This window comes from Oxyura jamaicensis, chromosome 8 (genome assembly GCF_011077185.1).
Source record: "Oxyura jamaicensis isolate SHBP4307 breed ruddy duck chromosome 8, BPBGC_Ojam_1.0, whole genome shotgun sequence".
Lineage (NCBI taxonomy): Eukaryota > Metazoa > Chordata > Aves > Anseriformes > Anatidae > Oxyura > Oxyura jamaicensis.
In genome coordinates, this window is record NC_048900.1 from 10193950 (window position 1) to 10206921 (window position 12972).

At 57.8% G+C, this 12972-nt stretch overlaps 1 protein-coding gene across 1 annotated transcript in view; it reads right to left on the reverse strand.

The window, feature by feature from the left end:
• Positions 1 to 12972, reverse strand: part of PBX1 (PBX homeobox 1) — a 117568-nt gene that overhangs the window by 45049 nt on the left and 59547 nt on the right. The gene's annotated exons all lie outside the window — the stretch shown is intronic.

Sequence of the window (12972 nt, forward strand, 5' to 3'; positions counted from 1 at the left end):
CAGCTCGCAGGGCGGTGCAATTAAGCAAGTGTCACGTGCCCAAGGTGCCAGCACTGGCTCCTCGCTTTGCTCAGCATCCAGCAGAGACCAGCATGAGCCCTGCTCACCTTTCAGAGCATCCGCAACGCTCCCCAAACACGGCGTGGGCTGGAGGCACCCCTAAACCCAAAGGAAAGGGAACAAGGCGGCTGCCAGCCGTCTCCAGTGAGCACCATCTGTGCTTGGGAAGGAAAAGAGCAGGGCACAGTCGTGTGTTTAGGCTCTCTGAGGACGCATGGGGCGGGTTAAAGCCAAGATCATCTTGGAGGTGTAGCCCTGAGTGTAACAGCGCTGCAGTTGTTTGGGACCAACCACAGAAATTGAGTCCAGAGGTCTCAAGCATCACCAAAACCACAGCACCCAACCATGTCGCATGGCACTCAGTTCAGACGAGACCCCAGCGATGCGGCGAACCTGATTTCCCCTGCTTAAAACAAACCCTCACCGGGAACATCCCAGCTGCACCCGATGCCTGCTGTAAGCTGCTGCTGCCTGCAGGAGACCCTGGGGAAGCACCACCAGCCCTGCCCGGCGCGCAGGGAGGGGGAGAAGGCACAAAACCTGGGCTGCTGCAACATTTCAATGAGAAACCTCGAAAAGAAAACCCCTCGGGGAGGCTGTGCGCAGCGGCGGCTCGCCGTCTGCGGAGGTCGCGGGGCCGGGGCCAGCGCCTCGCCGCCCTCCTGCCCGCTCCTCATAAATATGCATCGTCCGAGCGCACCGAGCTAAATGTCAGCGGTGCCACGAGGGCTTTCCAGCCGGCGCACGCTCCTGGGCTCACGCTGCGCAGCTCGGGGACCCTCCCCGCGCAGGAGAAGGGCAGATGCTCGGGCTTACACCAGGCGGGGCGAGGACGAGCCGAGGGCTGGCAGGGAGAGGCGATGCTCACCGCCGTGGCGGGTTTTAACCCCTGTCCCTTCTCATTCTGCCACTGCGCAGTCACGCCTGAACGGGCGGAAAGGGAGCACATCTCACCGAGGGGCTACGAGCCAGGGGGGCGGCTCGTCGGGGATGCTCCGGGCCTTCTGCCTCCTCCGAGGGCTGAGCAATGCCCACGGGAGGCACACGGGGTTCACCCCAGGCACGGTTATGTCTATCCATACAGCCCTCTTCAGACACGGGGGTATCTCCATCCTTCACCCCTTAAATGTCTTTCAAAGCTCTGGTGGGGGGCCAAAAAAGCCTGCCCAAAGGTCAGAGATGTTTCAAACCTCCCTGCAGCGAGCATCGTGGCGGGAGATGCTTATCCCACAGCCCGTACCAACAGGGACGCCTCGAAATCACACTTCGGAGGCCTTAGGGGTGCTCAGCAACACGCGAGGCGGTGTCTGTTTTACAGCACATGTGTCGGAGAGCCCTGAGCAAAGGCTGGAGCAGATGCAGAGCATTGAGCACATTCCTTCCCCTGGCTGCATCGCCAGACCTCTGCCCCTGCCTCCCCTGCCCCCAGCACTCATTTGGCATCCAGTGCAATCAGCTCCGGGGGCGCGCGGGAGTCGCCACCAACATCCTCCCGGGAGCAGGGCGCCTTCCCCCACGGGGCAAACATTAGTGGGACAACTGGAAACGTTCATCTTGATTATAATGCTTTAAGAAAAGGTCACGGTGGAATTTCAGTGCTTTACCTTGAGCTCTGTTCGTTCCGCGCAGGACGAGATGGGAAGAGTCAGTTTGCCCTGGCTCGTGGCATCCGCATCGCTCCGCCGGCATCTCGGGGGCCGGGGGAGCACAGAAGCCCCCGCAGCCCTGCGGGGCACGGCGACAGGGCACCGCGGACGTGCGGGCGGGCACACGCTGGACCACGCCAAAGCTTTCCCCATTTTTACTCCAAAGCTGCCTAACCCGCAGCTGGTTTTGCGCAGCGCTCGCGCTTCTGCTTTTGAAACGGGCCCAAATACACCCAAAAAGCAGGGGAAAGCAGCCAGCAATTCCTAGATAGCATCTCCCTCGGTGTCTGCGCATGCAGAGCAGCATTTAGTTCACAGGCATCCCATGCTGGCTCCCCGGCCCTCACACCGTGGCACGATTGCTCTGGGTACCCCTGTACCGAGGCAATTCCACCACCAGCCCCTTCTAACAGTGCGCTTGGCTCCCTAAACACATCCTCTAAAGACATAATGGGAAAGGTGAAGTCTCTGTCTTAAATTTGATCTTTAAGCCCTCTGATAAAGGGGGACCCGGCACATCCCAAAGCACGGGGGCGTAAGGGGGGCCCTTGTCCTCTGCGCAGCGGAGCGGGGGCAGCTCTGACCTGGAGCGGGCAGCTCGCTACCAGTTGGGCGAGAGGAAAACCAAGGTCAGTTTTGTTTGTGGCCAACTGAAAGATGCTCTGCCCCCAGCCATGTTCCTGCTGCCATAATTAAATCTGTCGTCCTACAATTTGCTGCCAGGGGAGATCTCAGAAGGTCTCCAAGCAGAGGCAGGAGACGAGCGCTGGTGGAGATGGAGCCAGCTGCACCCCCCTCGTGCGGGCTGCCAGGCCCAGGCCCACGCGGGCGAAGGGAGGAGGAAAAGCCACTGGGAGCTCCGGGTGGCCACAGCAGTGTGTGGGAAGGGGCAGGACGCTGAGGTTTTTTGGAGATTTTACAACAGGCAGCTCCACCAAACCCGACAAAAAGCCCTGGGTGAGGAGTGCTCCCCCAGCACCGGGCGGTGGCTGGAGGGGCTCAGCATCCTTCCCTGCCTGGCAGGCGCTCCCCGAAGGGGGAACGCTCCGACACGCTGTCGCAGTGCGAGCCGTGATGGTTTCCTGCCCCCTGCGATGCAGCGGGAGCGCAGGGACAGCGCGGCACTCCGGCACGAGCTGGGATGCAGCTGGCGGGTCCCCTCCCCAGCATCCTTCCAACGAAAGCCAACCGCAGGCGCGCTCGGGGAAGGTGACGCTTAGTTAAAAGCCAGGTTGGACAGAATAAATGTCTCTCTTTTTTTTTTTGAGGCCGCGGGAGGCCAGGAGGCACGCAGCCCCCCGTGTCCCCAGCGTTTGCTCCAACTTTCCGGAGCACGCAGACGCACCTGCCCGCGGAGCCGGGATGCTGTATTCCCACCACTCCGGCGCTGCTCACAAGAACTCCCAGCTGCTGCCAAAAGGTATTTTTAGCTGCATTATTTATTTGAACACCTGCCTGAGACTTCAAGGCAGAGTACGGAGCCTGAGCAAAGGAGGCAGGGAGGCGCGGCACTGGGCGAGCTGGACCATTTCCGCTGGAAGATTCGAGAGCGGAGATGAAGCAAGACCTGGGCTGTGCTGAGGAGGAGGGTGGTGCATCCAGGATCATGGCAGCAGGTGAATCCCAGCTCCTGGGAATAGCCCGGTACCAGAGCAGGCTGGAAAGGAGCTCTAACCACCCTCAGTGAGAGGCTGCCTTGGGGAAATCAGGCTCGTTAGGTGTCTGAGTGCACACCACTTCAAGACGGTCCCACTCGGTATCTGCGGCAGGAACGCTCGGGTCTTTCCTGCATAACCCTGTTTTGGGGAGAAAACTCAGCAGGACTGCCCTCTTTCAAAATGCCCTTCCTCCACACTGAAGCAATGCCACCCCAGACAGGCATCCCGTCCCCCCTCGCCTCCTCTCTCCTCATTACACGCCGCTTTCCCTGCTGCTGGGGTGGGCACGAGGCACCCGGAACATCGGTTTCAGCGAGCCAGCCCCCGAGAAGAGAGGAAGCAGCAAGGAAAAAGCGAAGGAGGCGAACTTCACTCTTTTTCCCCAAAGATGGAGAGGCCCACGTGTACCCCAGGGCACTGCAGGAGCCCGGGGAGTAATTCACAGGCCAAGCGACAGCCACACAACACCCTGCGTTAGTTTTGCGTGCCTTTCTTGCCCCCCCATTCACTGATGTGAACAAAACCTGCCGCCTCCCTCCCCTTCCGCTGAAATAATCCCCCCTTCTCTCTGAAATCAGCCAGGAAAAAAAGAAAAAAAAAAAAAGCATCTAAAAATAAAGGCCAGGCCAGAGTATGTGCCTCTTGGTTGGGCTCCTGTGCTCACAGATCTGCTTATTTTGGCCTATCTCTCCCCAGCGATAAGGCAGCTAACAGCCCGTTATCAGCCAGTCAGTGAAAATGTGCTCCAGCCTGATTAGGGCTCAGTCTTTGCCAAGGTTATAAACAGCCGTTATCGTTCTCCCAAACAGAATAATCCGGACAGTATCAGCTCAGAAACATATGGGCCACACAGCGAAGATAGCCGCTGACGGACACTTCATTTTAATTGTAACGAGTGGTTAGCAGCAGCCTCCAGACAACAGACACAACTGCCCAATTGGCAGCGGGTTCGCCTCTTCTCCTGCATCCCCCCTCCCTCCTGCTCGCCGCCGGTTTCCTCCTCTCCCCGGTCTCCTTTTTCTCTCCGGATCTGGCAGAGGACGGGGTCCCGCTGCGGGTCGCCTGCGGAGGGACCGCGGTGCAACGAGGGTAGGTGGGGAGCCGCTTGCCCCCTCCTGAGGCTTTGCAGCCCCCTTGGCGAGCGCTGCTGCAACGCCAGCAGAGCCCCGCTGCCACCGAGCGGGATGGGAGCGGACACACAGCACCCTGCTTATCTCCGGAGGTGGAAAATGGGCACACGGCAGCGGTGGCACGAGTGCGGCCATGTCACGCCTGACATCCGCGCGGCCAGGCTGGTGCACGAGGCTGCTGCGGCCACGGGGAGGCATCCACACCGACCTCTGGGTGCCAGAGCCGCCTGGTCCCGTGGGACCGGCTACAGCTCAGCCAGGAGAGCAGGGAAGAGCAAGCAAGCTGCTTGCACCACCCTTCTCCAACAGCCTTGGCAGCACCCAGGACCACTGGGAGAGTTTCTTGCTTGACCCAGGAGACAAAACCATGCGACAGAACCTCAGCACACAATGGTTTGTGCCCCACAGGCTCAGCAGGCCAGGAGAGCGGGGACATCGGGGCACAGGGGTGTCTCCTCCCTGGTCCCGAGCTGCAAGCGGTGTGGGGCAGGCACCCGACATGGTCACAGGAGACCGCAGTGGATCACACATGGCCACAGGAGCACAGGTGCTACCCGTGGACTCTCCCCCCAGGCCCCCTGCACACCACATCCCGGGGTGCCCCCTGGTCCCCAACCCCGTCCCCCACTGAGCCACCGCCACCGCCTCGCTCCTGGCCCGAGTGCCAGTTCGGCAGCACGCAGGGTGCGGGAGGAGGGGCGGCAAGCCCTCATTTCACATTCTCCCTGTGTCCTTACTGTGTCATACTTTTTTTTTTTTTTTTCCCCTTTCCCCCCTCCTTCTTCCCAAAAGGGGTGGTTTAGCTCAGAGAGCCTTAAACACATTTGCATTCCCAAGACAAGCTTAGGCATAAATTCATCTCAGTGCAGGGGTCTTTTTTTTATTATTTTTTTTTTCCTCCCTATCCTCCTGATTCTCTTCCCTCCTTCTTTTCTCTCCAAACCTGAAATGAATTCAGCGAGAACCCTTGCGATTCCGGTGCCGTCGCGCTGCGCAGTGCAGGATTACAAGGGATCCGAGGGCTTTCCTTTTCTTTCGACTCGCTGCGCGCAGTGTTCCTGCCTGCTGCTGTCATTAACAATACGCAGGGATAAGGCTTTTAGCCCCATTAGCTGCACTAACCTCCTTCCCCGCTTCCTTCCCCAGCCAGCCCCGGCTCTGAGGAATCGCGCCTGATTCCCCGCAGGGGGGAGAGCAGGGAAAAGGAGGGAAGCCCCCCGAACCAGCGGCAAAACGTTAACACGGGGAGGCGAGTTAAAAACCTCGGGAAGACCCAGGACCGAGCCTCCAGTCACAGACGCTTTCTCACATCATCAGTATTCCGATCTCGGTGCCAGCGGAGCTGTGATCAGAATATCCAAGGTCTCATAAAAGATTCAGGCCTTATTGACTTCCTTACATTCGCCGCCGTTTCACGGTGCTCCGGCTTGCTCCCTGTCGGCCCCCGAAGGATCCCTTTCAAGTTGCCATCGCGGATGCCCAAGCTGAAGAAGCGCACTTGCTCGGCGGCGCGGGCCTGGCAGGCCGGCGGGGCGGAGGAAAGCTCTCCTCCTGCCTGGGGGTTCAGCCCCCAGCCCCGGGGAGGTGAGGGGTGCTTTTGGGGCTGGCCCCGGTGGCGATTCCCGCAGCTCGGTGTCCTGCTCCGCTTCCCCACAAGGAGCTGCTCGGTGTGTGCTGAGGCGCCTGGGGTCACGTCGCGTCGGTTCGCGCCGGAGCGTCACCGCTCCTCGTTCACATTCTTCCTCCTCCTCAACGCGTGCATGCAGATACTGCAATTACAGGGAGATTATGTCTCCCCAGCTAAAACCTAGCTAAATCTAATAGAAATCCTAATTAAAAAGGCTAGCACAGTAACAGGATGTAAGGCAACCGGAGGACGGAGGCGAAAGGCGGTGGCCGGGCCCTGCTGTGAAGGAGGCCCAGCGGCCGCTTGGCAAGGCCCCGAGGCCACCCCACGACACACGCGTGGGCAGCGTCCCCACGGCCGCTCCGGTGACACTGGCCAACACAGGCAGCAGGCGCAGATTTGGGGCTTATTTTAATCCGAGTCACATATCGAGGCGAAATCATCCCAAAACTGGAAAACCAGCCTCACAACAGGGGCCCATCGGGACCGGGCTTCCCGGAGGCCTGCCCTTCAGACATGGCACCCCACCACCGCCCACCTACGCCCCGGTTTTAGGCACAAAGGATCGGGTGAACGTGGCTTAGATCGTGTAATTCACCCGCTGCAGACCTCCATACCCGAGCTAGGCAGAGGTGCCCACGAACACCACACGCAAACAACCACGACGTAACCGTCAGACCCGCACAGGCGCCCTAAAATCCTATTTCCGCACCACCTGAAAGCCTGACACGTGCACCCAGACTCCACCCTGGAAAGCACTGCGTAATACAGGGAATCGATGCAGACGAAAATAAAACAACGCACAGAAATTCACCGATTTACATCTCTCTCTATATGCTCCAACATACACATCCCCTTGTTCGCGTATGGAACGTGCACAAACCCTCCTACAGCACGTGCGTGTGCACCCCCAGGCACACGCAGACACGTACCTATACACGGATCGGCGCGGCCCGTGGAATATTTATACATACGCAAACGCTCCGTGCACCCTGCTCCGTGACAGCTCAGATTTTCAGTAATATCATAATATTATTTTTTAGATCAGTTAAGGTATAAAATGTGCGCTCTCTCAGTCTTTAATATTAATAAGTCTTGTAACTAGCAGTTTCTCGTAGCTCCGAATTCTTGAGCACAACTAGAAAGGGCACTTATCCTGAAAAATCTAATAAATTTACAGTTTTATATACTTCCTTCAATTGTAAAAGTCTTGTTCAATAAACTTTAAAATGCCACTATAGAGCAATAACACAGACAGTATAAACCCAGCCCTGGGAAAGCTGTGCAACCAGAAATTGTTCCCCTTTCTGCTACAGCAATAAAGTTTTATATGTTTGAACTGACTGTAAAAAGGTTTGAATGTTGGCAACTGGGGAATAATCTGTCTTCTTTATAGTTATTATCATATTTCCCACAAGACCCTTTGGTCTGTGTCAATCCTTCTCGTATATGACACCTTTGTACTGTCAGCGAAAGCAAGAATACTTAACTTTTTGTGTGTGTGTGCGCGTGTGACTAGAGGTCCTTCTATCTGTTTTTCTTCAGATTACAGCAACCGGGAATAAATTATCTGTGACATGCTGCATTGGAAGCATTTTACCAAATCAAGCTGATTTGGACAGCAGCCTTCCTGCTCGGGAAGAAAGCGAAGCGCACGTTAACAAACAAGGGGTTATTTCTTTTTTCCTTCATTTCCTCTCGACTGGCTCCAGTGTGATTGAGGAACGGGAAGATGTGAGGACCCCTGACAAAAAAGGGATTTGCCAACTGCTTCGCAACGTGGCAGGGGCACGAGGGATAAGAAAAGCCCTTTAACTGACTGTTTGACTGCACGCTACGCAGAGCGGCTGCTGCCATCCCCGCAGCTCCCCCGGCACCAGCGCTGGCCCTGGGCACCCAAGGCTGCACCCCTGGGGCTAACAGCCCCCCGGTATGGTGGCACCTACCCAGTGCTATTCCCTCCGAACCAGATTTGGGACGAAGGGTGGCTCCTCCTGCCTCTCCACCGCTGTCTGAAGCAGAAGGCAGGTCCAGCAGCAGCATCCCGCGGCTCAACCGCTGGAGCCAGAGCACCCAGACACCTCCTGGAGAGGAACGTTTTGGGGATTCATGCTCAATCCCCAAGAAACCTGACCCAAATCTTTAAGGAGCAGCAGGCAGGTACACGGAAATGCCTTGAACTCATTCATTTCACAACCTAACGATGGTCCCAGTGCAAGGCTGCAGGCGAGGGGACCCCGGTTCTCAGCCTTCCGCAAAGACCCCGCGCAGTCCCCAACCGGGGGGATCCCGCAGGTGGCACAGATGAGGCTCAAGCTGAGATTGAGATGTCAGAAGAAGTGATGCTAAAACATGTTCGGAAAATGAAAAATGAGGACTCACCAGGACCAGATAATACCTGTCTAAGAGTTCTGCAGGGACTCAGAAATAAAATGATTGCATATTTTCATTAGCGGCTCAATCTCTCATTACACCAGAGGACACCAAGTGTCATACCCTATTTTTAAAAAATGGAGTGAGATGAGCCACAGATTCACAGACTTGTGAGTCGCACTCCAGTACCAGCTCAGATGATAAATAGGTAGGATAAAGCATCGAGATGGACACGATACCACAGAGATTAACTAGCAGTGCCTGTAAGAAAGAAAAAACCATGCCTCGCTAATCTATTACAATTGCACCCAACAACAGCAGGCACCGAGTGCAGCTGACGTTACTTGGATTCCCCCGAGCTTCCACCCGTTACTCACAAATGGCAAATTTCAGTTATCGCCCAGTAAAAACAAGGGCTAAGGGTGGGGTAGAGAGATGGAAGAGAGTGAAAACAATTAGTGTTTTCAACTCAGGAGCTTTGTCCGAGGGTTAGCAGTTAGCTAACCTGTTTCTCGTGCTTATTGCCAGGACAAGATGAGCAGCAGCAAGGCGGAGGAGAACACGAGCAGCACGGGTTAGCAGGGCTGTGTGATCCTCCCATCTCCTCCAAGGATGTGCATCCGAAGCGCCGCGAGGCGGAGGTAAGACGGTAGGTAAAAGTCAGCGAGGGTAAAATGCACAGGGAGGTAATTTAATTACTCACACACGCTGGCCACGACAAACTTTGCCGGCCGCCCAGCGGAGCGTGAAGGCGAGGGGCAGCCAGGGCTGGGAGCATCGTCCCGTGGCGAGGGGCAGCGCCCGTGGCCGGGCTCCTCGCGGCCCCCCGGACGCGGGGAAGCTGCGGCACAAACGGCTCAGGCGAAGGCAATAAAAACAACCGGAGCTATGGAGAGACTCTGTAATGAGGAGAGACTGAAACGAGCGCCGAGCGCTCATTAGCCTTCAAAATGCAATTTGATAGCTACGTGGACGCCGGGAAAAGCCATTTACGTGAAGCAGAAGAGTTCAGAGACGCAGGCAGCTGCCTTCCCTGGGCGAGAACCAGAGGGCTGGCCACCACCACAGCTTCTGGCCACAAACAGGACCTCGTCCTGCCCCTCCAGGCACAACAAGCGGCGTCCAGAAGGCGAGCTGAGCACCGCAGCCACCGGGTGATGGCTTTGGACCCTGGCTTAGCACCTCGCGCAGCCAGCCGTGCTGAAAGCTGAGGCCCCATGGCTGCTGGCAGATGAGGAAGGGCAGGCTGGGGGCACCCCTTCTCCTGCCCCATGCTCCCCACCTGCCGACTGAGCCCCAGGCCTCAGCACCCACCTCAGCAGGGTCCCGACTCCCCCCCGGGACGATGCCGCTGCAGCCCGTGTGCCTCCCGAGCAGCACACCTCGGGGAGATGCTCCGTCCCGGGCTCACCCTGAGCCCAGCTCAACGCCCCCACAACCACGGCGGGTTTCCAGCACCGTGGAAAGGCAGCAAAACACCTAGAGATAAGGAACCCAGAGGTGTTTCCCTCTGCAAAATCCCAGCCGCTCCAGGAAGCAGGTCACGGGGACAAAAGCTATTCTCCACGGGGCACCCACAGAGGGAAATGGCTCGGGCTCCCATCAAGGGGAACAACAGCGGGTCCCACACCGGGGCAGGCACGTCCTGGCCCAGCTGAGGGGGGCCCGTGCCCCCCGGCATGGGCCGGAGCAGCGAGGGTTAAGGCCGGGCAGCACCGCGCATCCCTGCTCCGGCGTGTTGCACGAGTCCATTACCTCCCGCCACATTACCTCATTCATTTCTTATATGCGGATGGTTTATTCTCCCATGAGCACCCTCGCTGGCAGACATGGCTAGTATAAAGTCCCCTCCCTCTCCTGTATTTCTCTATCCATCACATTTAACACTCTGACAGTAACAGTCTATAATGTTTCTATTCTACAAAACCGCTCTGTCAACTCCGGGCTTCCAGAGCAGCAACTGAGGAAAATAAATAACATCAACGCCAGGCCCGACAGTATCACAGCTTGCTTTCTGCTGGGGGTTTATTTTATTTTATTTTTTTATTTTTTTAATATTCTTTAGAGAAAGGGAAAAGCAAGAAAAGAAAAGAAAAAAAGAAAAAAAAAAAAAGGAGAAACGGGGGGAAAAAAAAGTGCACGCCTGCAACGGGCTGAGACAGCGGGGAGGGAAGGAGGGAATCTCCTCCCCGACGCACGCCGGAGGGACCGGGGGAGATGTGCACGGCCTGCCCGGCGCAGACAAAGAGGGGGCCCGCTGTCCCCCAGCCCTCCGCCCCCTCTGACCCCGCTCTTTCACTGCCGGTGACACAGTGTGACACGGGGCCCGGGGGGAGCCATTGTTCGGCGCGGCCATGGGAGAGGGGAGGCTGCGGCAGGGAGCCTCGACCGAGGCCCTTTGCCGGCCTCGCGGCCTGCTTCGCCCAGCCCAGGAGGCTGGGTCGCATCCTGCCCGGCTCAGGGAGGAGGCTGTGGGCACCAGAGCGAAGCGGGGAGTGCGAGGTGCAGGGGATGAGGCCCCTGCTCCAGCCGCGTCCCAGCGCTGGGTGCTCCCCGCATGAGCCCCAGCTCAGGAGCTGCTAATCCGCTTAAATAATCCACCGCCGCTCACGGCTTAGCAGCCTCACATTACTTTCCCTTTCCTTTCGCTCCTGGGGGACTCCCTGGAGCTGAAACTTCACCGTTCCTCCCTGGGGAACCTCACGGCCACCTCTGCCCTCGAAAGCAGGGCTGGAAAAGAAGCGGAGCTGGGCAGGGGACAGTTCACCAGCAGGCTGGGACGGTGGCTGCCTCCCGCTGAGCGCCCTGTGCCGACACACAGCGAGCAGAAAAACTCCTCTTTTGGCCATGTTTTTGGTTTCCCTGATAGGGTTGTGGTGGTTCCCCCAATAGGAACGCTGGCGTTGAAGTCGCGGGCTGCGAGCTTGCCTTCCTTCTGCAAGAGCTAAGCGGGCTGCACCAGCAGAGACCTGCTCAGGTGGTGCTTTTCAAGGGGAAAAAAGACCGAACACACGCACAAGAACTTTTCCAATCAATCAGAGAGACACAGCCCTTGACAGCCCTGCAGACCTGGGGGCTCTGCTCGTCAGGCAGTGCGGAGAAACAGGCAGGGAGGCACCGCAACGGCAGGCAGGGAGGGAACGCGTGGGATGTGGGATGCTGAGAAAAGAAAAGGGCTGGGGAACCCAGAAAACTGGGGCTGGTGGGGAGCAGGCAACATATTGGCACCGTCCTCGCAGCCTCCTGTTTATCCCCTTCCCCAGTCCCTTTGCACCAAGCAGCCGAGCTCTGGCAGCTCAGCGCACCCCATCGCCGCCGTCCCGGGCTCAGGGACATTAATGGGGGTCAAGGAAACGGGGACGGGGCCACCATGGTGCTGGGCTGCCCCCAGGGCACCTGCAGCCGCCCTGAAATAACGCCGAGACCCTGCTGGAACCCGGCGGGGCCACTGCCAGCCCCCGACGGGGACGTGCACGGGGCTGCACCAGCGCCTCCCGCATGCGTGCTTGGAACGCCGCCTTCGAAAAAAAAAAAGGAGAAAAAGGAGAAGAGCAGAAAACGGTTCCCTCCTTTGTTTACATACCTGCCAAGGCCTGACGCTGGCTGCTGTCAGTCATTTGAATGAGCTGACGGCTTTCCAGCCGAAAGCAACGCGAGCGGTAGCAAGGCAAGCACTAAAGGGACGGATTCTGCTCCGACTGCCCCACGTCAGCCCTGCAAACGCTGCCATGGGAGGAAAGCACACCGAGCCACCGGGAAAGCTTTGGGTTTGGGAAATAAACGGCATTCCCTGCCTCCCTGCAAAAGGAGCATCACCTCTGCAGGAGGGACTGAGCATCACCCACCTCCCAAAGCCAACACGGAGCTCCGCCAGCCCCCCGGGTTGGGAGGACCCCACCGGGGAAGGACGATGCTTGTGTCTGAGCGTCGTCCCCGCGGGGACAGGGGCACGATGCCGCCCAGGGCAGGCTGCACGGGCCGGGTCCGCTCGCAGGACCCTGCCTTCCCCGGCGATTGGAGGCGGCGTGCGAGAGGCAGATGCCTGGGGAGAGCCGGGCTTTGTTACGGAGCCTTGGGAGGCTCTCGGCAAACAAGCCAGGAAGGAAGCTAATGGGATTTGGGCTATCGGCTGGAATGGGATAAAGGATTAGGGCTCCAGAAGCAGCTATTTCTGCCACGGGCTCGCGGTTCTCCTCTGGGAAGGGCCTTTATTCCTCTGGAAAAAGAAACTTCCCACTTGCAAAGGCAAGAATAAAGCTTCCCACAGAGGGCTGACAGCATAATGTGCATGCGGGCCCGCGTGTGCGTACACAGACACCTATCCAGGCACGCTCACAGAACACGCGAGAGGAACACAAAGAATTAAGGAGAAACGCAAGCCACAAACCAAACTCCCAGCGTTGGTACGAAAAAAAAACCACCTTGCAAGCGCATTTTTATCGAGCTGTGTTATTTTCTCTTCACAAATACCCCTCAAT